The sequence below is a fragment of the Pezoporus occidentalis genome, unplaced genomic scaffold (assembly GCF_034315485.1).
Source record: "Pezoporus occidentalis ecotype Australia unplaced genomic scaffold, CSIRO_AGI_Poc_V1 ctg2, whole genome shotgun sequence".
In the NCBI taxonomy this organism is placed as follows: Eukaryota; Metazoa; Chordata; class Aves; order Psittaciformes; family Psittacidae; genus Pezoporus; species Pezoporus occidentalis.
Window position 1 is genome coordinate 9757669 of NW_026913855.1, and position 25978 is coordinate 9783646.

Genomic DNA, 25978 nt, shown 5'->3' on the forward strand with positions numbered 1-25978 from the left:
CTATTTGACTGCCACAAGGTAGGTCTCCCTTTCTTTTTCATCTTAAGTTCGTTTTATTCTCTTCTTGAATTGTGGTACCACATGCCTCTGCTCCTTCAGGTTTTTATTTCCTGCCCTACTTTTTCTAATCCCTTCCTATCTGAGCACTTTGTTATACAGATACTGTTTATTGGGCTTATATTTTTCTGACAGTGGTGGGAAGAAGAGATAAATATTGTTCTTGTGTGTGAACTTGGGTAACAGTTATCGTGTGTGTTCTTTTGACTGTTAAGCCATGTTTCCTGCTGGCTTTGTTACCCACAGCAGTATGTAACTTTCCTTCCTTTGTCCCATTCAAACTCTTAAAAAAGGAATCAATTCAGAAAGCAGTTATGAGTTCATGATTTCGAAATTTTCTGCTTTCCTTCTTTTTCCTTACCTCACAAGCAGATTCTTTATGAGAATAAACACTTACCCTGGCTTATCTGTGCAATGCCAGAGGTGCTCAATATGCATCTTCAGTTTCCCAACATGAATACTCCTGCCCTTTCAGACCATAGCAGGTTGTCAAAACTGGTGCCTCTGTGCTTGAGTAGCAGGGTGCTTGATATTGCCATGCCCGGAACTGTACAAGAAACAGCTTTCCCATCCCGTGGTTTGGTGTTTGAAATCGTGGCTTTCATTCCAATTGCAATTAGTTGGAAATTTTCCCTTGGACTGTGGACTTCCTTTCCCGTTGTAAGTACTGGGTAGCTAGGAAGATTTTTTTCAAACAAAAATAATTTTGAACTGAAATTGGTACCTGTGTGAACTTTTTCGAAATGCAAATGAAATATTTTGTTGTTCTGGAAACTTTTTCATTCATATTTTTCAGATTGTGAAATAAGTGATTGCTCCCTGCAAAAAGAGAAAACTCATTTAGTTTTGACAAATGGTGTTTTCTGACTGGGAATGTTGCATCAAGAAATTCCCAAGTGGCTCTTCTACAGGCTTGCCGATTCAGAATAGTGACACATTAGAGAGCTGTTTAAAAAACTTTAGTTTCACTACTCAGTAATACAGGTTTTATTTAAAGCCTGATCCATAAGGTGCTGAGGCACTGGAATGGGCTGCCCAAGGAAGCTGTGAATGCTCCATCCCTGGCGGTGTTCAAGGCCAGGTTGGACAGAGCCTTGGGTGACACGGTTTAGTGTGAGGTGTCCCTGCCCACGGCAGGGGGGTTGGAACTAGATGATCTGAAGGTCCTTTCCAACCCTAACTATTCTATGATTCTGTAACTTACTGTAGTCAGCCACTCTTTGCATTTAGTGGACTTCACACCTGGGAAAATCAAAGCCATTGACCTTCAGCCTCAGTGACCCAGCCCCAGAGTCTGTCTGAGTGGTTTAAGCCTTTAAGGCACAGCTCTCAGTACCGTAATTTCTATTCAATGGAGAAATAGCACTTAAAACCCCAGCAACCCAATAGCTATAACACAACCTACAGATTGTTACACTCTCTCCATGGGGTCACATCCTGAGCAGTTTTTCCAGCAAGAACATATTTCATGGTCAGTATTTCATTTAGTCAAGGCTTTCAAATTAGGTTGGCTCCTACCAAATTTAGTTTGTTATCCTAGACTTTCCTCAAAGGCAGAAATGGATATGGCTGCACCATGAGCCCCACTTAAATTTACCTTGCAGGTCATATATTTGGTAGCTGAGAAAATAGCTACAATTGCACTTTTTCAGAATTTTTGCCAGGCCCTTTCTAGCAAAGGTAGTAAAGCATTTACAGTCAATGTGACGTTAATAAAGATACCAAACCTTTTCAACCTATGGCTTAAAATTACAGCTGTCCTTTTTCACTGCTAGAACTCCCGATGTCTCAAGCTGTCAGCTGTCAATTGTGAGTGTGTTTTGCTGTCAGAACCTGAACTGGTATTTTGGGGGGATGAATTAAATGTTATTCTTTCTGATACATAAGCAGTTCCAGGACATCTTTAATTCTTCCAGTACTCCAACTTTTTACACTGTCCCTACTCCAGTAGACCAATAAGCTACAAACTTCCAAATATGTATTTTGTTATTCTGAGCAGTATTTTCATGTTTCCTTTGTCTGTGAGGGGCAGAACTCAACTGAAACATTCTTTGCTGTGTTGCCTTTTTTTCTCCCAGAGATGCTTTTTCTCCCTTATGCAGACTTTTTCTCATTGTCAATCTAGGTCTAGCACAGCAGCTCTGTTGTTTTTTCTAGAGTTTCCCCAAGGCTCTAATCATGCTCTTCCACTGGTTTTCCCATAGTCAGAAAATGTTGCTTCTGTAGAATTTAATGCCTATTGTAGATCTCGGCAATCTAATCTTGCATGCTCTGATGTAACTCTAGTGCCCTGAAATTAACCCAAATGCAGTTTGAGGAAATACTGTCATATGAACTGCTGCATCTGCCTGGACTTGTTGAGCATGAGTATGGTAAATGTTAGCTAGCACAATGTCACAAGTTACAAGGCCATCTCTTGCTGGGTTCCAACATAAATTGCCTTATTGCTTTCTATCCCCATTCTTTTGTCATCTCTGGATTTTCTCAGGTAGGTCCACTGGGTTCCCTTATTTGGATAAATCCAAGTATATTGCCAGGGTCTGTTTTTGTGTTCTCCTTGGAGCTCTTTGCTTGAGGCATATATGACTCATGCAGCATCCAGTTTTAACTTTATCAAACTTTGTAAGGCCCTGCAGCCTGAGGTTAGTTGCAGACAAGATGCTTTTTTATTTGTCTTCTATTTGTAGTCTTCATTCAAGAACTTCCACCTCTCATATTTTATTTTTCCCCTGGAGTATAGCAGGCTTCATATTTTTGTAATGTGATTTCTGTCTGGATTGATTAAAGACTGTAAAAATCTACCAGCTGCTTCAGAACCCACTGTTCTCAGAAACAAGAAGATATTCTGGTTACTTTTTCCTCTCAGACTCAAACAAGATTTTATGCTTTTTCCACTGTAATCTCAGAGAGGTTCAGCTCTAGTGGAGCTCCTGGGTGTGCTATGCTCCCACCAGCAAATTGTCTTATCTCTTTTGTGTGTATAGCACTTGAAGCCCAGTGAATATTAGGTGCTTAAATTAGAACAGGAATAGATGAACCCTTTATTCCGTGTCTGGTCCCATCTGGCTGCTCGTAACAGGAGTTTGAGAGAAGCCTACACAGACCCTCAGAAAACTGAAAGCGTGAAGACAAAAGCCCTAGTAGCAAAAGGGTTAATTTAAGCTCCACTCACTGAAGGCATGGAAATCAGTCCAACCACTGATGGTACCTGTGGAGTAGAAGTAATTTGGAGATGTTATAAAAAGAGCTGACAGTGATGAGCCAGCAAGCTGCGCAGTTAGCTAGGATATATGCTATTTCAGTTCCAGCTGAGGCACACTTTAGCATAATGTGTTTAACTTCATTGGGAAACTACGTGTGTGATCGTCACAGAGTGGAGGTGGGTCTTACCTAGCCCAGTTTATTGCCTCTCCCACTTCCATGATAGCTTCCTGTCCCCGTGTGGGACACTATAAGAAGCGTCCTTAGACGTGTATGTGACATTTAAAAATTCCTGCAGAAGTTTAATCCAGGAAGGAACAGGAACGACTGACTTGTTACAGTCTGTGGACAGTCCAGTATTTCTGTGATGCAGCACTGTGTTGCCTTCTTTGCATCTTGGGACTGGGCTACCTCTTTGATCCAATCTACAAAATAAATACCCTGTAGATTGTGTATCCTGCATAATCCTTAAGCACTGAGGAGAAGAAAGAGATTTTCTTTGCTTCTTTCCCACCTATGTTTCTGTTGCTGTGGCTGTTTAACAACAATCTATGAGTTGCCGCTGAGATGCTGCTTTGAGTCCCTGCTGCTGAATTTCAGCCCTGCCGGGGTACAGCTAGGAGCATAGCATGGAAGTGGGAAGTGGTGGAAGACAGACTGGTATGAGAGGGCAGAAAGTGCCATTGCTCACCCTGTTGTGTGTAAACAGGATACATCATACCGTAAGTGGAATAACTCTTTTGAACTGCCTCTGAAGTAAGAGCAGCAACATGCTAGCCATCAGATAAGACATGGAGGAGCCAGATACCTGCTCCTGCACCACCATCAGCCTCTGAGCAGTCACATGAAATCTACCGGAATTTTTGCACATTTGCCCAGAAGAAACTGAAGATGATGTGCACAAGCTCTGTTGATTACCACAATTAAAACAGCTGTGGCAGCAAGCAAAACCTGCTAACAGGCTATCATATTCACAGTCTCCCTGGTTTGGAAGGACAAGAGATTTTAAGGACAGTGGCTTGGGGAATGCAGCTTTAAAGAGTTACTCCTTATGTATGACACATCATTACAGTTGTTCATTTCTTCCCATACATACACTTTGACATTAACTTCATTGTCATGTGAATAGTTACATACCAGTCTCGCAGGCATCTTGTCCATGCCTAATTTCTAGTACCAAAGCGGCTCTGGGACTTAGTTCAACACATCACAGTGTAACAAGCAACCATATCTTTTATTTCCTAATCGGCATAAAACTTTATTTCCTTCCCAGGATGGAAAAAGAAGTCTTCTTTAACTCGTTTACTCTGTGCATATTGCAAAACTCCCACCAATTAGGCCTCCTGGGGCAGATACTTTTCTTTGGCTTGCATTGCTGTGTTGCTAAAAGCCAAGTGTAGTGAACAATACAGCAGGGACACAATTCATGAGATTCAGACCTGCATGCTGTCTCTCTACATTTCCTGTTGGCCCAGGTCTGGATAGAGTGTGACAAACAGAAAGGCCAGATCTGGAAGGAGTGGTAAGCGACAAAAGCCCAAGAAGGAACACTTTGGGAAAACAATTAATTCATAAAAATATAAATGCTCTAGGACTTATTCCTTAGTTTATAAAACTATTTCTACACCATCTGTTAAGTGGTTTGTAATTTGCCAATAAAAATCATCAGAATGAGTAAGTTAACTGCCTGCATGACTCTGGAATATGGGCAGCTTTGGAACCCAAGTGAGAAATAGCCGTAGGTTTCTGCAGGATGTTGTATTTATTGTGCCACCAGTCTTCCTAACCTGCAGCACAAAATACAAGGTTTAAATCAAGTGAGTGCAGAAAAGGCACTATTAGAAGCCTGATTATTTGCTTATTTTGTTGCTGAACTTTGTACCTGCTTCTCTTTTAATGTGTTGATTTGATCTGTTTTGGTGGAAGATGCACTGTGTGTGCTTTTCTAACTATAGGCACCTCACAGGCACTGCAGCTAGCACATAGCAGTCATCTGCATAGGAAGTTTGAGAGTAGAGTGCCGTGGGGCACAGGATGAAGCTTTCCCCCCAGGTTGATGAAAGGCCCACCCTTGGCTTCTGCTGGAATTCTGTAATTCTCCTGGAAAGGAGAGCAGAGAAGATCAAAGGCAAAATACTGCCAAAGAACAAAACTTAGCAAAGATTCCTCACCCTGCCTAATTATCACATCACACTTTGAGTCAACATGCAAGGCTGCTGGTGCCAGCTGTGAAAAAGGCAATTAATATCTTTAAACCGAGCCCAGCTTCAGGCTCAGGATGAGAAGCTGTGAAGAGCTATGTACAGGTAATAGGCCTGCTGTTTTCAGCCCTTGATGCGGCACACTGATTGTTTCGTGGTGGTGTAGTAAGGATGGTGGAAAATACCTTTGAGAGACCTTGAGAAACATCATGAAGTTTAGGTAGATTTTAAAAGGTCTCTGTAGATCCTAAACAGGTAGTAATAGCATTTCAAGAGGATAAGGCAAGTAGTGCTCACATCATCCATGCTGGAGAGCTGCAAGGGAAGTAGCAAGGGGTTTGTGTTTTGCTATCCTGAGGTGAACTGTTCAAAAAGAATATGGCTCTTTACCAATAGCCCCGAAAAGATGACAGTTGTTTGCAACCAGCCTAATGCTGGTGTTCATCTGGGTTCAAAATTCCAGTTGTGAGCCTGTGCTGGGGTTGTGCCCACCAACACAGGGCACTTTCCTGTCACTCGCTCTGACTTAGAGGGAAAGTGAAGTTCAGTGTGGGTGAGTGAAGGCTAGGAATTGGGTGTCTTCATTCCAGTGCCTGTTCTTGAAGCATAAGGTCTCATCTTTTTTTAGCATGTGAATAACCTGTTCTGCTTACGCCGTAATACTTTTGTGCACCACACACCAAGCATTTGCCATCAGTGGCAGGCTTGGCAGCCAGAAAAGCGTTCCCCAATACCTGATGTGTGGTTTATGGAAAGAAGGATTTCATGACCAATTTTACTACACATTAAGGGCAAGAAAATACCCAAGTGTGTTTTATATATACATCTAGAAGAAACCCCTGATATTTCTGAAGTTGTTTCTAAGCCACCTTGTTTCAATTTGAGATTTTGCTATAAAATAAACCTTCTTAAAAGCTGCATGTCATTATGTTTTGACTTAAAATTAAAGGAACACTGTAACTCCTTTTATTTTGCTAATATTCCAAAAATAAACATTTTTACTTATAAAGCTTTTAGGAAAATTCATTCCTGTTTACAGTCCCAGCACATGCACCATGCTGGTTCCAATTCTGTCAGCCAAGCAGCTGTCCTGCCATTAACGCTCTTTAGCAGCTGTGTTCTTTCTGCTACCTGGGGACCTGTTAAAAAGCATTTACAGAGTTTTGTGCAGACAGGTGTCCCTGCAAGAGCAACGCTGCCTGCAAAGGAATGCAGTAAGAGTGACCTCCCTTCCAACACCCTTAGATATTATAGACATTTCATTTCAGTAGTAACAGAGAAAAACAAATTATTAAGGGGATCCACCCGCCTACCACTGCTCAGATAGATAATCTGAACAAGGAAGTTGTGGAAGTTGTACCTTCATGAAAGTGTTCGTTGGCATGGAAAGTCTGTCTGCCTTGCTTTGTTTCTACAGTGCTTTCAGAAATGAGCTAGGAAGGTGCTAATGAATGAACTAGCACAGCACAGGTATTGTACATCCCTGGCAGCTGCCTTTTTGTGCAGGCTAGCACAATTGAGGTATCTTCTTTCACGCTTAGGTATTTTGAGGACAGGCACCATAGAACAGTCACTCTCAGGTTTGGACACATAAAGTGTCCTTTTGCTTGGCAAACGAGTACATCTAATTCCCTGTCCTATCTTAACACCATAATGTTTTTGTCTTATGTTAAAGTAAATTCTGTTACAGAACTGGATGGACATGACTGTGGTCTTGAGGAAAATAACTTGGGTTATATAAGAGCAGTAACTGTGAACTAAATGTCAACATTTACAAAACAAGCCAGCTCATGAAATTTTCAATGTGCAGGAATTCCAGAAGCAGCATAAAAAGAAACTACCAGCCAACATTTTCATTTATGAATGATCAAAGTTAGGCACCTCCACAAAAGTCGTCCAAGATACAAGCAGTGCAGAAATGAGCTTGTTTCCTCACCGTCAGTTGAGTGGCTTGCTCCTGTGCCCTTGGCAAGTTCTCCCTTTGATACTGGGAAATGGAGCTGTGGTTTTTTTGTTTGTTGCTTTCTATTACTGTAAATCCTTAAGAGACCATTGAAGCCTGCAAGTGTTCCTTGAGAGTCTGATGGACATAACTAAATCCGTGTTGTAACACCTCTGCTATGCTCAAGTGCAGCATGACTTGTACACTTTGTGGTTGATGGATGTCTTTGTGAGTGGTCTGGCAGAGGCTGCCAAGTGCAGGCAAACTGGCAGAAAGCCTTTCAGTCAGGTTTGTCTACCTGCAGCTGAGCTAATAATGTTTTGCTGTGTCTGAGATAAACAGTCTCTGAGGAGAGGTGTTGGTGCATACATGGTCTAAGTGCCTGTGGAAGTCCTTATGCTAGGCAGGGATCTCTCATGAATCAGGGGGTGACCCGTTGTAACTGGGCATAGCTGTGCATATGTTACTAGAACCTTTCTGTAGAGGTGGATGTAGGGCATACTGGTGACATGTCTGCACCAAGCATTGACCTAGAGGCACCTGGATGAGCTCCAAGCCTGATGATCCGGCTGCCTCAGACCCCATATGCAGTACTTCTGCATTAGCAAAGCTTGCTCTCAGACTCATCTGCCTTGTTTTGTAGAGCACTTGTGTGGTACAAGAGGACCTTTGGTCAAGGCCTCTATACTGGACCTGAGACAGGTAAGATCTCAACAAACATATGCAACACTGCTGGAAAAATTCCCTGCTTTCTACCAGTTCCTGGTCTGTTAGATAAGTGAGCAGTAGAGACTTTGTTTTGTCTGGCTAGCCCCCTCATAATTTCAGGTATTTGAAAAAATTCGTAAGTGACTATATATCTAATTGTCTAGCCCTCTCTGCTGGAAAAAAAGAAACCAGAGCAGAAGGATAACTTTGGCAGTCAGCCAGGAATGGGAAATCTCTTCTTGTCTGCATAAGATCATAGGCCACAGAAGTGTTGCTTGAGAGCAGCCTCTGGATTTCAGATCTCTGCTCAGACTTCACCATCAAAACCCTAAGCTTTATGTCACCGTTTATGAAGGTAGTATTGCACTTGCACTATGTTTCTTCACATCTGGTTTTCTAGCTGACAATAAGACACCTCTGAGGAGTTCCTCTTTGCTTGTCAGAGCCTGTCCTCATTCCACCACCTTTACAATTTTCCTGGTTTTCTACAGTTAGATCCGCTTGTAATGCAGCTCCCTGTCATATCGGGAGTTGACACATGGCAATGCCAAGCTGTTTTTTGCAGATGGTGGCTACGACAAATGGAACAAAGAAATTCAGGGAGTTAAGCAAAAATCATCACTTCACTTGCTTACTGAGGCACCTGCAATTGGAAAAGGACAGACACTGGTGTAGCATGATGCCCCTTGGACAAGCTTCTTCATTTTCAACTTTACTTCCAGGGTTAAAAATTCTCAATTAAAGAAAAACAAACAAAAGTGTGCCCATTGCTCTCCCAGATGTGACCAAAGGGGTTTAACCAGTAAAGGAAACAAGGCTGAGAGATTATCTCAAACCTCTTCCCTATTAAAACAATTCATTTCATATATTGCCACAATGCAGCAACTTTATCTGAACTTCCTTTCAACCTCTGTAAAATAAATGCTGTGAATTAATATTTGAAAAATACGCTCTCTGTGACATTGGGAAACATACTTTGAGGAGTAGTAGGAGAACTTGCTTTGAATCAAACCATTACATTAATGGATGAAAGAGAGCTTAGTTGGAAAATACGCCTAGTGTGTAAACCAACCAACCCTTAATGTAATTTGTTTTCCTGTCTTCTAGTGAACTTTTTTGCATAAAACTGAGATTTGGATCTAACAGCTGTTCTGGGGCAAAGGCTCCGTTGACATAGTTTGAAAAATTCTGTGTGATAAGGTGGATAAGAAAAACTATGTATTTTTTTTTAATTCATGGTATAATGAAGTGAATTGTAAAATCTTCTGTTAGGGAATATCCCTTTTTGATGCTCAGTCCCATTCTTCAGAAGGTGCAATGTGTTTTCAGAGAGTGATAAAAAAAAGATTAATTGAGAGACAAGGTACCAGTTATAGGCACCGCACTCCAAGGAGTGACAAAAATTGATGCTGTCATTCAGCAAGGATGACTCTGTTTTGTTACTGCTGTGGTTATCTGGAGGACGGCTCCATTGTAGACTATGAAAGAAGTTATAGAAGAGGAATTTTCATATATACAACACCTCAAAATTAATGAAGATAAATAGGATTGTGTATCTAGCCATTTTATTGCTTTAGCTTTTAATGCTCTTGTATTTGGATTGTGATTTGATTCCTGTTACTATAATCTGAAAGCATGAGTATACCTGCTGTGTCAACCAGAGAAAACTGTTCTGGGGAAGCAGTATAATACAACAGAAAATTTAAGACTCAGGATTGAGGGAAGGATTATCAGGCTCTAGGCCTTTCCAGTGGCTTTTGTTCTCCATCTCACAGCTTGCCACCCCTGCCTGGCTTCCTTCCCTTTCACAACTGTTGCAGTGCACTCCAGGCTGCTTTGGCTGCATAGGGTGGGGGGCTGTTAGGGATTTTAACATTACTGCCTCAAGGTCTGTAGTCCAGTTTCTTGCACCATAAATGGATATCAACAAATCAGTGTGGGTGAGAAAGCACTTGAGTGCGTTTCAAGTTAGGAATGGGGGGCACACCTCTGCCTCTTCCCCTAGACATGCAGGCGTTTGCAGGATGGCTGTGCTTCTGCGCCTGTGTTTCTGAATGGTGAGGGGTTTGGGGTGCCCTCTCTTGATACGCCATCGGGCAGCTAGTTGCCAGAGAGTAAGAGCCACTGCTCTTAAAAGATCTTTGTAACGTCTCACACCACAGGCTCGAAACAGCAAGGAGCAACCCTCAGAATGTGAAAGGCATCCATGTACAGGGATGTGTGTGTGTACACACAGGGATCAGCAACCTTGGCCAAACCCCATGCCTACAGCGAGCTCAGCTTATATCAAAATGAGGGCTGGGTCAGAAGGGGGACTGCGCACCTCCCACCCTGCTCCTCCTTCTCTTCCTGTGTGTTCCTTTCCCCCCCGAGGAGATTTTGTTTTTTCCTTGCCCTGGCAACAGTTCCTCTGTGCTTTTACTCTGCCAACAGCAGCAGGCAGCAAATCCTTTGCACACCTTGAAACAATTTATTTTGCAGGCCATGCTATGGAACAAATCTGAACAGCTGAGGTGCTGTCAGTGCAGAGGAGCTGGGTTTCTGCATGTGGCGGGGGCCACATGAATCTCTCTAAATCTCATTGACCTCAGCAGGAGATGATTAAATGTATGCTTGGGGTTTGGGGGAAAGCGGTGAAAAGCACAGGAGAGAATGGGGTCCTAAGGAGTGGGGATTTGGTGGTGAATTCTGAACTCCTGTGTTTTCCTAATTAGAAAAAGAAATCACTTAAAACACTGAGTCAGACATTCTGGACGCATCCAGGTTTAGGAAGGATAACTTTTACCTCAAGAATACTGGGTGTCCAGAGGACTGATTAGAACCCCAGTCAGTTTGAGGACCCCAGATGGCTGCTGTGGATTACAACCCCTTACTAGAAGAACAACTTAGCTGTTGACTTCAGCCCAGACAAGCTGTGAGACCTGAATTTTCCTGTGCAGTGAAGTTTACATTTGGACCTGGACAAACAGGAAGGGTGGAAACTGAAAAATAAGTTAAATTAAATCCTGTTTTGTTGCTCATGTTACACAGAGCTTCGGCATGTGGTCACTGTTGGTAAGAGAGGAGGAGAAGGCTACCAGCATGGTGGAAAAAGATACTGCAAATAAAAGGACAACCTACAGGACAAAAGGCCTTGAACTGAAACATGAAGATTCAAACCTAGAACAATTGAATATAAGCTATGTAGAACAAGGTAGGGGTGTCTTCATTTTGAACAACCAACTAAATGTCTTACAGTACTTAAAGGCTAAAAAGGGCTGTTGAAATGTTTGTCTCGAAGTCATTGTAGAAGGAAATGTTGCATTTATGCAATGCCACAGCCTTGCCTTGCAGATGCATTGAAACTGTGCTATTACAGAGATGCCTTTTCTGTGTCCCCATTGTACTTATATCCTAACCTGCCTGCCTGCCTGCTTGCCTGCAGGCGATTCCCCCCTGGAAGATGACAACAGCTTAATGCTGGCACTTAGCTGGAGAAGCTCATTCCAATTTTCTGCTTATCTGCCAAGGGAGTGTGATCAGACATGCTGTTTGAAAGGTGTATTGGGGTTTCTAAGCCTCATGAAACAAGGCAGAGGTTAACCCAGGCAACCACCCAGCTGTAGCTGAAAACTGGCCTGCCTTCAGAGGATAGAAGAACAGTGGGAGGGTCTCTTTAGGCAAACACAGCTATCTAGTGAGTTGCTAAAAAACCTTGATCTTCAAGACACAGAAAGAAGGTGCTTTCTGTAATGGAGAATGTTGGTAAATTGGAGGCTGACAGCAAAATGTTGGTGCCCCCCCACATGGAAGTGATGGGGACTTTGTTGCATGGGTGCATTCCAGTTGGAGGAGAGCTTTGCTATGAGGGAATGCTCTTGGGTCAGGTGAAGACAGTGAGATTCTTACAAGCCAGATAGGTAAGTCAGCTCCTCAGAGCTGGATTTCAAATGAAACCTGGACCAGTTCATTATTCCAGGGTGGAACCAGGAATTTCCATGGCTTTGATCAAAATCCTACAAAAGTAATGGTTGTGGAGATGGCTTCCTTTGATGTTTTGAATTTGAGTTTTGAGAGAATTCAAAATGCAAACTACAATCGGGTGAAATCTGTTCCAATAAAAACATGTTGTGAAAAAATAAACAACAAAAAAAAAACAAACCATGAACTCTCATGGAAAGGAAGATGGGTTTAAAATATTGTTTCAAAACTGATGGAAAATGTACATCACGTTTCAATTCATCTTCTTCATGAAAAGGTGGTATGACTCTTAAAATAAAAAATGAGAATGATTTCACTGAAAAGGGGGTTTTACATACTATGCTTTCTCTGATGTTTTTCGTTACTATTTTAACTTCATCAGAAGGAATAAAATATGGACTTTCTTGTCATGTGATTACACAATGATGTGAGAAGCAAGGTTAATAGTTTTCTACCTGCTTTCCAACTTGCAAAAATCTTGGAAAAGATAAATATGCTCCCATTTATTCCCTGAATGTTCCTTTGGGAAAATCTTTCAACCTTTCAAATCATTATTTTTGGTACAAATTCTCATGAGGAAAAATTCTAACGATATTCACCTCCGCAAATGAAATATAAGATCACTTTGTACAAACACTGGTGATCAAGGACTGCTGAACTTAGACCCACTCTGCTCCTTCTAGGGAAACTGATTACTGCAACTGTGGTTATTGAGGAGGCAGGAGAAATATTTTAATGGAACTCCAGATGTGGTTTGTGTCTGTGTGTGTACACGCAAACATATATATAGGTATTGTATATTAAGTATATATGTGTGTGTATAACGTACGTGGGTTTGTGTTTTCCAGATGCCTGGGAACCTTTGTATTAAGACACCAACATTTGATTGCATCCTGTGAGAAGAATAGTTTACACACAGCTGAAGAAAAGAGTCATTATTTAAATTGTAAAATATTCTATTTCACGCCATTTTCATCTTGTTAGACATTAATTTAACTTTCTTTTGCCAAGCTGAAGATAAACAGTTTGTCTTGCAGTCTCATTCCAAAATAGACAAATGACTCTAAGTGCCTCACCCCTAAAAGGAACAGTATGTGATGAAACAGAATATGTCTGAACTTACATTTAATTTTGCTGACGAATGTCTTTTGAGTGACTGGCTATTCCTCAGCTTCCTTTCCAGTCCTCTATTTTTATGAATTATTTTTAAATACTGATCTTTCCATGAACTGGTGACACAATGTTACCACAAGATTGGAATTGGTCAGAACATGTTTGATGAAATATATTCTAACTAAAATATGCTGCTGCTTGGACACCAAAACATTTTGCAGAGGAGCTGGTGTTGATGAATGGGGAGTTTTTTGTATCGCAGGATGAGGTCTCTGGTTCTATCTGATCTGAAAGCCTGATTGAAAGCTCAATCTCACTAACTCAGAAATAGATGTTTCAACACAATTCCACGCCCTTCCATTTGAAAAGGTTTTGTTTTTATTTCAAGACCATACAGAAAAAAAACCAACCAACCTTGGAAAACCTGCACGGCTTTGGAAGGGATTTATTCCCTGTCACCCAGCCAGCTCTGATTGAGACTTTCTCTCACAGAAATGCTGTGCCAGATTTCCAGAAAAGGGTGTAGGGCTACAGCTGCAGTTTTTTTTCCTCAGAAGTCACCTGTAACTTTCACTGTTCTGCTGAAGCAAGCTATGGGCAGTCAGAGCAGACCACAAGCATGTGCCCAGCCAGAGCTGTGGCTCGGCTTGTTAGCTCTGGGTTTCTATTGCAGCTGTCCTCGCTGGTTTCGACAGTGTGACCGCTGTGGCTGTCACAAACACAACCAAAAGAGTTTATAAACGTTTGACTTCAAATTCCTGCACAAGGGTGACTTAATTGAAACCCACACCCAGTTGAGCAGGGTTAGGCTGTGCCAAAGAAAGTCTCTGCTGGTTTCATTTGAAACCTGTGGAGGGAAGATAGGTCATTAAGTCTGCGGCTTCTAGAAATGTCTCTGATGTGGAGTTAAACTTTGTTTGTTTTGAACTCTTGTTTTGTTAAATGAGTGCAATGTTAGTTGTATAGCCTGAATTTTAATGATCTTTTTCTTGGTTTAAATAGATGGAGTCACATTTTCAACCTTTGAGGCCATGACTGGAAATTAGGTAGATAAGCTAAAAGCCTGACCAACTCCCCTAATTAGACTTTGCTTCTTGCAGTATATGCTGAACTTTATTGGTCATGTCTCTGCTCACTGAACTCTTAGGCCATTTCCCAATACACCTTGAACTTAGAGTAAAAGCTGAAATGCCTTCTCAGAAATGTGTTTTTCTTTGGATTCCCTGGAGGTCCTAGACTTGGTCTGGAGACTCTTTTTCCATAAAGGACCTTGCATCGACATTCTCAGAAATACATAAGGGCTGAATTCTCCAGGAGCTCATAACCTTCCAACCATATCAGGAATCAAATGTCTATAAATACTGCTTGAAGAGGTAGCCCTTGGAGAATGAAGCATTGGTGTCTGTCTGTGTCTGACAGGCTGTGAGAGGGTGGGCTCCTGATCCCTCAAACCAATTCTGAAAATGGGACTTGCAGTGACTGAAGTGCCATAAGAAAATGGACTGCAGACCTTTGGGAGATTCCTCTTGTAGACCATTGGAAGGCTCATCCCTGGGGATGGTCTGTGCACATGGTTTGACAATGGCGGCTGTAAAATTTAGTCTGTCAGGTTGTAAGGTTTTTTACCTAGTTTAAACCACCTAACACACGTGCTCTGGAGCTGGTAGGCAGAAACCAGAGAGGAGCTTACAGGGGATGTCACCAAGGTGACGGCGGTCCATTGATGAGAAAATATCCAACTCCACCTTCTCAAAGTAAGAATTTATCATTGTGCCTAGCTGTTAACAGTGGGTGGTCTCTATATTACTAATATGATGTAACTGTTAGAAAGCTATTCCCATCCCTCATGATTTTGTAGTGTTTACTTACCCTTGCTGTGACATTGCTATTGACTCTGCAGTTATAACTAATAGTTCAGTAATCCTGCAACAAATTGACCAATTATTATATAGAAAACTGTATTGTGGCAGTCACTGGGGACTGCCTAGCCTCAGACAACTTTAATTATAGATTATCAATACCTTATCCAGCCTTTTGGGTGCAGAGGATGTTGAGTGCTAAATGCTAACATTTCTATTAATTTACATGATGTTAGAGGATGGCAGTTTGCTAATTGTTCAAATAAAAGAATCTCTTTTTGAAAAAAAAATTAGAAAGAAAGAAGAAAGACTGGTTTGTGGTGCACGGCAGAACACCATTTCAGCTGCTGTTAGGTTTAGCTGAAATCAGCAGCATCCTGGATTGCCAAAATCAACCAGTTCTGTACAGAGGAGAGGAAGAGCCTGCAGAAGTGCCTGGCTCTTTTACAGGCACTAAGTTGGAATCTCTTCTTCCCATATTCAGAAAATACTTTTGAATCAAAAATATGTTTGCAGCAATTAGAGTCAGTTACTGCAAGAAAAAGTAGGTACATAAACTGCAGAAGAAAACCACCCCTCTCCACTCCATTCTCTGCAAGAATGATGTTTCTATTTTGACGAAATGTGTGTCATGTGTCACTGTTGAGGGGTTTTTCCAATCTAATAGTGAGATGCAACATGAGAAGCCCTTGGGATTCATATGCTACTTGTAAGGGACCTATAAACTACGAATTAGAAAAAGATAGTCCGTATAGTCTCTGCACAGCCTCAAAATATGTCTGTTTGCAGTTGTCTGCAAGTAGATATCACAGTTTATGAAAATACCATAGCAAACATCAACAGATACCTACTTGCCTATTGTGTGGAGGGCTGCTTTTCAAGGTACTGCTGTGCTTTCCTCCACACCATCCTTAATATAGGCACCACTGTTATTCCTTTCTTCCTTTGAAGTTACTTTTCTATATGCAGCTCTACTGCAAAACCAGGCCTTCTGTAGTGGCTTCAACGCAGAGGAAGAAATGCATTCAATCACATGCACAAATATAACCATGGAAAGTTAAACTTCTCCCATACCTTTTGTTGCTTGTTTTCTAAGCTTTGGGATAGGAGTCTTGGATTAGATATAAGTTAGCATAACACCCTGATTTTAAATATGGACCTGTAGGCAGCAGTATAACATAAGTGTTAATACAATAACTTTGATTGCAGACTTTAGCTGAACCCTAGAGCTGTAGTTATTCTGCAGTGCAAATATAGTCATTCAGGGGTGATCCTCTGCTTGGATAAAATGTTTCCATTTTAAAGTAATGATAGTTTTTAAATTAATTAAGTTATAACTGAAGTTTTTCCACGATGCTATCTTACAGTAATAACTACCAGTGGTACCCACAGCCTAATCAAAATCAGGCTTTGTGGTTTTAGGTGATACACAAACACTTCTGTAGACCTGAGGTAAAAATAAGTGGAGCATTTCTAAAGGGAATTAAGAACCTCAAACTCACCTTCTAAAGTACTTTGCTGGAGCAGTTTTTTCAAAGTGTTTATGTGTTGCTCCTTTCAACAGTAGCAAAGGGTAAATGATAAAAAGAGCTGCAGGTTATTGGTATGGATTTTGGTAAGCCTGTGGTACCCGAGCACACATCTGCAGCTATTCGCACCTCTGTAATTCTAAAAGCCTGAGCTTCAGTACCTCCCTCACTTTTAAAAATGGCAATTAATACCACAAAGCCTAAGCATGAACAGAGCAATGTGAGCCAGAACACCTTTAGAAAACGATTTTCAAAGGTATATTGTTACCTTGGGTTGTAAATAAACTGCCTGGAAGAGTTTATTGCATGAGGTTAGTTACAGAAGTGACTTCAACTATCTTAAGAGTCATCTGTCTGTCTGCTTGGCTGGCATGTTGTTTAGAAAATCAGTGTGCTAAGCACTCCCCACTTGGAAGTTAAGCTCCTAAGTCACTGTTGAAAACTGCCTTCAGAGTTGCCCTGAAGCACCTGTACTGTACCTGGGAAAGGAATGCACAAAGGAATGGAGCTGTTAAAAGCAAATGCTCATAACAAACCAGGTCTTTTTATGTTAAAAGAAATCGTGTGTCTTGTTTAGTGTGCCTTCAGAATGTTAGAAGCTTTTCTGTCTGAAGCAGTCCTGTGAAGTGAACAGGAGGCAAGAAGGAAAGCTCCTTAAAGGCTCAGGCTCTCTTTGAGCTTTCAGTCATAGAAATGTTTTTTGACTGGTGTCTTGTATAAATTAATTTAGTGTCACTTGTGCCAAAAGGACATGTTGGCTCTTGATCTAACTGCTCACGGGTACTTTGGGTACCAGAGAGACAAAAAAGCATCCATCAAATTACAGCAATTAAAAGAAAGAGGCTAAGAGGGGTCTCTCCTTCCTGCCTCCACTTTTCAGCCACAAGAGTTTCTGAAAGAGCTATATTACTGCTCCCCAAAGCTTCCCAGCACTTTCCTACAGTTCAGACCACCCCCAGCACAACTTTGCAATACAGATGTACGGGGTTGAGATGAGATTTCATTAGGCTGGTGGAATCAGGAAGAGGACTTGAGCATGGTTACAGCCCAGGATATACTTGAGAGATTTTTCACTGTGTCTGCACCAAGTTTGAGTTAATCCTGAAACTAATTTGAGATCAAAAGCACAGAGACTTTTGAAATCTTATCTGAATCAGCCTGCCAGATCATTTAAGGCAAACGTTAAGTAAGATCGCTTCGATTATTCCCATCAGCCAATCTTGGTAACTGAGATTGGGCTTTTCAGATCAGGGATTGATCTACTACTATTAGATTAGGGTAGTAAATGGGGTAAATTAACTGGCATGTATTTCTTAATGCTGTGGCTAAGCAGCTGGAAGGTTAGCACCTCCATGTCTAGACCACAACATGCATAGCTATAGTCTGGATTCACAAGTCCAGGGCTATCATCTCCAGCGTCCAAAGCAATCAGGGTCAGGATTGGAGTTTTGATCCACTGTAGTCTGGGCACAAAAAAATTCTTTCCAGGGGTATTGCCTTTGAGAATAGAGTTATGCCATTAGATAAACAATTACCATAACACTCATTGTGATAGCTGAGGGACCACAGGAGATGTTCACTGTGATAGGAGATAGTTATTAAAAATGTTTTGACTGAATCTGCAGTACACCCAGGTGCTGACTGAAATCCTGACAAGATCAGCTCATTAAAAAATGCACCTGTGTACAAGGAGATTGGCTTTCTTTCACCTGCAATGGTTTGTATTAGGAAGAGAATACTTCTGATACCAGTTTGTATATACAGAATTACACAGAGCTTTTTCATAGCAAAGCATTTTTCCCCCTTTTCATGATTTTTTTTATCTTGCAGTCCCCATGATTTAGGGTTCAGGTTCAGTAGGTGGAAGTCGAGACTGGAAATGTGGGGCCAAGTTTCTGGCTCCTGCTTTCTGGTGCCTGCCTCAAGTAAGGTCCCTGGGTATGTCCCTGCCTCTCTTCCCAGACTGTGAAACAACTGTCAAAGCATTTTTCTGTCTTAAAAATGAGTTGAAACTTTTGACTGACTACAGAAGGGAAAAGCCCTTTTTCCTTTTCCCATTTTTAAGCTGTTTAGGACCTGTACTTCTTATGCCAATGTTTCCTTTTGGTAATTCCCTCTCTTTCTTGGAGTAACAAGCAAGTTTGAAATTGTTTAAGGAAAAAAAAAATTAAAAATACCAAATACCAAACTGGATCCTCTGAATTACAGATTTTCAGCTCTCCAAAATACAAAGTCGTGGTTCACACTAGAGCCAGGAGTAGGTATCTGCTTTTTTCCTCTCTGTTTCTGCCCTTTCAGAGAGGACTATATGCATTTTAGAAGAGAACATGGGCCCAGCTATGAGAATTCTTTTGTGTCACTCTGTGGAGGTACCTCAGCCCTCTCTTCAGAGCCTGCTTTTGCAGGAGCCCTGAGCATGCTGGTGGGTTTATAACATCCCCAAATGGAGGCTTAGGGTAAGGCCACCAGACTCCTCAGGAGGGGTCTGAATGCAGATAAAAGGCTGAGGCCCCAACACACCAGGTCACCTCACTTGTAAAAGATGATGAAGGAATCAGTAACATATGTAATTTACAGCATAGCAGTAATAGTGGAACTTTATAGTGGCTTTCGATTATAGCCTTGAAAGTAATTTCTTTACCTTCTATATATTAAATATGTGTAACACTTGCTACAGTACAGGGCTAGAGCAAGACAAGTGATGTGCATTAGATCCAGTACAGCAAACAAGTCTCAGTGTAATGTTGTCATCCATTTATTTTGGGTGCTTATGCTATATGTTAAGCTCCAATAGCCCAGATATGCTTGCCCCTCTTTCCATATATATTTCACGAGTTCACAAGCCATAACTCTTAATAATACCAGCAAATTCTTGAAAAAAAAAAAAAGGCAGGTTCTTTTGTAAACATAAGCAACATCTGGTTGTGATTGGGGAGGAGATTGGTGTTGGAAGTCATTCTGAGAGGTTTATAATGCTTCTCCTAAAACTGTCTACAAAATCCCCTCCATCTTCTGCCCTAAGGCCTAAGAAAAATCTCTTTCTTTTCCCCTTTGATATCCTGACACTTTCTTTAAGGAAAGCTCTAGTAGGGAACAGTGCTTAAGATGCAAGGCAAAAGTTCTTATCTGTTGCCTCAAGCTATAGCTTTTACCTGCTTAACACCTGTAGTTTGATTGATAACACTTTACAAGACCTGATAAAGACAATTAATGCCATTAGCGATATTCACACAGTAGTAGTAATCTTTGCACAGAGTTACAAGTTCAGTCATTACCAACAGTAGTTTCTATTTTCTGCTGTTAAGCCAATTTATCGGGGTGTGCAAACTTCACTTTGGACATGCAGTCCCAGTACAACTATGACCAGGCACATTCTTGTTTCATGATTAGATCTGTATGAAAATTAAGAGGCAGTGCCTCCAGTTCCTTTATATTATGAAGTAGCTGTGGACAAACCTGTTGCTGTAATAATGTGAGATAGCAGTTGAGAGATTTTGTGCACAAGCTCAGTATGAAAAATAGTGTCATAGAATCACAGAATGGTTTGAGTTGGAAGGGACCTTAAGATCATCTACTTCCAACGCCCTGCCACCGGCAGGGCTGCCTTACCCTAGACCATGTGGCCCAAGTCTCTGTCCAACCTGGCCTTGAACCCTGTCAGGGATGGAGCATTTACCACCTTTTTAGGCAACCTGTTCCAACGCCTCACCACCCTCACAGTGAATAACTTCTTCCTTATACCCAACCTGAACTTCCCCTGTTTAAGTTTGAACACGTTACCCCTTGTCCTATCACTACAGTCCCTGATGAAGAGTCCCTCTTATTTCTTTCTGTGAGACTTTTCTCAGATGTGACGTACAGCTTGGTGAGATCCTGTGTGGTTTTGCACACCAGCCTTCAGACATCTTTGGGATATGACGGATATTTTGTCAATAGCACAACCTTGTACTTTGTTCTGCAGCTTTCTCACTTCACAGCCCCACATTTTCAGCACTGAAGGAATGCCATATTGGCACAGAGAATCTGGTTTTCCAGCTATCTAGCTTCTTGTGTGGTTACTGTTTGTTTTCACAAAATGAGTGCATGCTGCTCTGTAGTGCTGCAAATGAGTTTTCCCAGGTGCCAGGTAAAACATCAGAGAATCAAACTACTAAAAAAGAAGAATGAAAATGAGAAAGTAGGATCATATTAATGTCCTCTGGGGATGTACAGCCATACCAGCAAGAAAAAGAAATTTCAGCTCAGTGGGTCTGGGAGAGAAGAATAGGCTTGGCCTGCAGAACACCCAGAAGTCGAGGGCTATCACTTGCACTGCTGGTGTTTAAGGACAGTCCTGCCAGATAAGACTTAATAACATTTTACACCTGCCATCCTACAAAGCAAATCAGGGATGGGGATCAGGATCAGGTCCAGGTCCTCTGAGCTTGCCATGCTTGTCTCTTCTTTGATCTTCTTCCAAGGCAGCACCATAGTATCAAATCCCACTCCCAGAAAAGTCCCTGCAACCACAGTGGTTGTCTGTAGAAGGCCACCCCTCTCTGATCAGTTCCCAGGCAAAAGTTATTAATGAAACAAGTGTTCTTACTCATTCCAGGTGAAGTGGCAGGTACCAGCTATCTGGAGCTCTGCCCCAGGAAGCAGGCAGAGGTCTCCCTCCCATCACTCTTTTGCATCTCCAGTGGGGTACAAAGAGGGACAATGTTTGTAAAGCTCTTCCTGACTACCCATTCTGCAGGGAAGCGTTCTAAATTTCGGTATGTGTGTGCTATTTTTAACTATCAACATCAATGATCTTTGTAACTGACAGAAAGTGATGCCTTAAATACCTGTTCAAAAACCAGCTTTATTATGATCTTCTCAGCAGGACAGTTGTGCTTTTTATTTCTTCACTTCCATTGCAGAGAGTTGCTAATTAAAGATGTCATGTAGACCCACACAGGAAGGAAAGAATTTCACAAAATATCCTGTTTCCCACCCGTTGGATGGGAATAGAGTGGGGGGAGAGAGAATGAATCAAAGGATGAGCTCAAGAATATAAAGTTAAAACTGCAATAATGACAATAAGGGTTTGTTCTTTTCCACAGGAGCCTGTCCAAAGAAAGGATTCCTGATGGGACATTTCCTGTTCACATTGCTGTCTTTCTCATGAGAATCCAGTCTGAGATCCTGTGCCTCCTTGTGGACTCTGACAGATGGTGGCATCCAACTGGACCCTGACTGAGCAAACAGCCAATGACGTGAGACAGTACTGGTGCTGCTGGAGTGTGAGGCATAATCCACAGCTAGCACTCATGGTACAAGAACTGCAGCAAGAATAAAAATACTTGCATAATTGCTTGTGGCTACGCCAAATGAAAATAATGCAATTGATCTCAAGAATGCAAAGACACTTCAAGAGCTTGGTTCCATTTTGGCTAATGCATGTTAAATTATACATGTGGGGTCTGTACCTATGGAAAGATTTCCTGAGAAGTGTTAAGCATATCTGATGTTTATAAAGAATGTTTGAGAATAATTGAAAGATATTTAGTACTCTCTACAGCTGCACTTGGAATAGCTGTTCTGCCAAGGGTGCTCTTGGCCTAAACTCCTATTCCCATCCATCTTGAGTGAAGAACCCTGTATGAGAAGGTGGATATTGTTAATGTTTTTAAATACAAAAAGATCCTCCAAAATTTAGGGAAGATGGATTTCCCTAGTCAATAAGGAGTCAATTTCCAGGTAGCTGTAGAGAAATAGCCTATAAGCCATTGAGGGGACAAAAAAAATTCCTTTTTCCCCCAAGCAAAATGACCATTTTTTGGAAGTACCTTTTATTCCTGATAAGTTGGCAGAAGCTTTACAGGGAATTGATAAGAGAATGGCAGTACTGTCCTTCAGACTAAGGAATTTGGTACTCTTGTTCGGTGACGGTAATGCCTGCCTGGCTGAGTGCAGCCACTGAAGCCTCTTAGTGCCACACGAATAAATTCAAAGCCTGGTAGGGAGCACAAGGCTGTGTTCTTTCAGAGAAAGCTCTAGAGACAATCTCAGAATGTTTCTTGTGAAATTGAATGTATGCTTGAATTCCTGCTACTGTTAAGCTGATACCCATTTCCCTACATTTCATGAAAGACTTTATGTATTACTAATCTTAGTTGATCCCATTATTAGGTAATAAATGCATATGGTGGAAAATTGCCAGAGACTGGAGTTTCACAAGCATCATCACATGCTGGGGTTTCCAGTTTTGTCCCTAATGACAATGGCCAGAAAGCTGTCGCCTTTGCAGAAGCAGAGACTTGGCCATGTACTTTTACAACAGGTGTGAGTTTGGGATTTTTTAAGACCTCTAGTGGTCTGTTTGGAAGAAATCAGTAACGGTTAAAGAATGCAAAATTTCCTCAGAATACAAAAATCAAATACTCAAAGGCAATGTAGAACATAAATTCTTACAATTGTCTGCATTTCTGAGGTGATTTGATATACTCATTACACAATGGCAGCAACATAGGCAAGCAGGTTAAAATACATTTAAAAGCTGTCTATTACATCTCAAAAAAATCACCACGGGAAAACTAACAGTTTGTCTGGAAATGGATAGAGGTAACTCAGAATAAATTTTTCTTATTCCAGAATCACTCTCCGGCCACTTGTTCAGGACAGTTGTTCAGCAATAGCTGCAGAACAGCTGTACTAAGATAATACCCCTAGAGGTAAACCTGCCACTGGACAGATGAATATTTTTTTTTGATTTCCATATTGTTGGCTAAAACCAGATGGAATATCATACAGTTACTCATCATATCTGAATATCGTACAGTTGCTCATCATATCTGTGAGTCTCCCATCGCAATCAAGATCTCAAAATGCAAGAGAAGATGCCTGTAGGTTGTGAGAGGTGAGAGCCAGCATTACTAAAGAGAAGTCCTTGTGACTCTGTACTTCACAGTGACAAAATTCACACTTATGCTCCCATACTCAAGTATTTTCAGTTCCAAATCCTACTCAGGAAATGTGGTTTAATTTGTGCTTGTTGTTTCTTTCCTAATGACCAATTGTTACTTTTTCACCTGAAATCACTGTTTATATCATTCACTAGTTTATCACCAAGAACACCTGCGTGGGAACTGAAGGTGATAAGGAAATTTTCAATACATCACTGTTTCCTATTAGCAAGGTGTAAGCATGTATAGAAGTCACTATCTGTCTCCTATTTAAGTAAGATAAGGGAATTATAAAATGGGGTGTGTTCTACCTATAGTCAATATGTAAAATCCCACCTGAAGAGATAAACATTTGGAAACTGTAAATTAAATGTAAAACCAATGTCCCAAAAGTGTTTACTAAGGGATTATATCATGCATTTGTGTTCCAGAGCAAATCTTGTTTTATTTTCTTTTTTTTCTATAACCATTATTAATGGCCATGCCACAGTGAGGTATTCACTTAACATCACACTTCTTAGGAATTGTGGTTGGGCAGCTTCTGGGTTTTATGCCAGATTAGTGCTTGCAAGGTTGTATGGTTGAATGCAAATGTAGGGAGAATCCAAAATATAATAAAGTGGTTTTGGCCAAACAAATCCTGAGTTAACATGAGGGTCATCTTTGTAACTTTACTGCAAGTAGAGTGGAAAGGGGACTTGCCCATTGAAAATACTCATTTGAAAACATTCTGTGCTGAAGATAGTACAACTGAGAGGAAGGATGGACTTAATGACAGCACTGGCCTGGGAATCAGGATACCTGTCATGAATTTTCACAGCTTTTTCTTTCCCTCAGAGATAAAGAGTGCCTAAATAGTACTCAATTCAGTAGCCTCAACTGTTTTGTGAATCTGAAAAGTGTTACGTTCGTAGACACGCTGCTGTCTAACCTGAGGCATTTTCCTACCCCCATATTTTGATATTTTGATTGCAGATATGTAGTCTGACTTTTGAATCTGTTGAATTCCTAGAGCATCTTGCCACTCTTTGAAGAGTTGGTTCTGCTATCTTACTTTCTTGATGCTTCTCAAAATCCACTTTTCCCCTACACACAAGACAAGGCTTCTTAATGGTATAACACAGACCTCCTAGTATGCTACCCCATCACTAGCTGACTTGGAAGACCTCGCCAGTCTTGCTTTGCATGGGTCAAAATTTATCACTGCAATATGTTTCTTGACAGAGACTATACAGAAGTCATGTTTCCTGGGACACAAGACAACCAGGAGACTTTTTTCTAGCTTGGAGAAGTTGACCCTGGTTCACTGATCAGTCCTATGTCACAAAAAAAAACCACTTGTTCTGATGCTTTTTGGGAGTCTTCTCATAGCTCCCTTTGTTTCCAGTGTAAGCTACTATCCTCTGGTACCCGAACAGACAAGTCCTTCTGGGTGAGTTTAGATCTCTCTGCCCATGTAAGGCAGCTTCCATTACTAGGAGCTATTTTGCTATATGAAGGAACTTGAGTGTTGCTTCCACTGAACTGAAAAGAGTGGACTTGGCAAGCGCATTGGCTTAATGAGGTCTGCAAACTGTCCTTGAATTCAAGACTCCCATGATGGCAATTGTTGGCACTTTTCAACACAGCAGTCTTTATGTGGGGTAAAATATTCAAAAGTGCTTAAGTGAAGGTCAATAAGACCTAGCTATTAAAATATATAAATAAATAAATAAACCCTGGACCCATAATTAACAGATGTTTGTGGTCCTGCAATAACTGAAACTATTTTAACAGCCCTTTGGTAGAAACCAAATGCTGAAGTAACCCTTTGGTTGAAAAGCAGCATAACTTTGTAGCCTGGTGGGAAGAATCCCTCCCTAAGAATAAGCAACCCCTAGGTTCTGGGAACATCTAATTATATAGACAATCCAAAATAGGACCAACAGAAGGGTGCTTGGAAGCACTTCCACACCCAGCACTGTTACCTCAGCAGAGCATCTTGCCTGTGGCAGAATAACCTGCTACTTTGAAGGCAGTGGTTTAGGCTCTGGGCCCTCACCTCTGCTCATTTTCTTACACATCGCTACCATGTTTGGGACAGCACAAAACAGGCAGAATGGAGGAAAGCTGCACAGCTGGTTGGCTGCATGGAAAGCCATCCCCTGGTTGTCTCCCTTAACACAAGGGATGGTGGTGAGTGGCATCCCCAGGGAGGGGAGATAGTGGCTTCAAACACCTCAGGAAGACAAAGGACTTATCTCTTGCATCCTGGCTACTGAATAAAAAGGGGGAGAATAACACTCCTTCCTGTGTGAAACCTAGCCTTTTCATTTCCTATGCCTTTACTACATGTACAGAAATTCAGGGGTCAGAAGGAGCTTTTCAACGCAAACTGAGGTTTTTATCTTTTTTCATTTATTGCAAAAAATAAGGGGGGAGGGGGGAGTTACATCAGTTTAATCCAAGCTTCCAAAATATTTCCAATTTAGCAGTCATGCTG

General features: G+C 41.3%; 1 long non-coding RNA gene across 2 annotated transcripts in view; it reads left to right on the forward strand.

The window, feature by feature from the left end:
- The window catches only part of LOC134163166 (uncharacterized), a 160229-nt gene extending 136296 nt beyond the window's left edge, over positions 1-23933 (forward strand). Inside the window, exons 1-2 of one of the 2 annotated variants that reach the window (XR_009964600.1) lie at positions 11079-11302; positions 21655-23933. This is a non-coding gene — a long non-coding RNA (uncharacterized LOC134163166). Of the gene's footprint in view, positions 1-11078; positions 11303-21654 lie in introns of those variants that run through there. The other variant, XR_009964599.1, reaches the window with a different exon arrangement.
- Positions 23934-25978: the final 2045 nt, after the last annotated feature.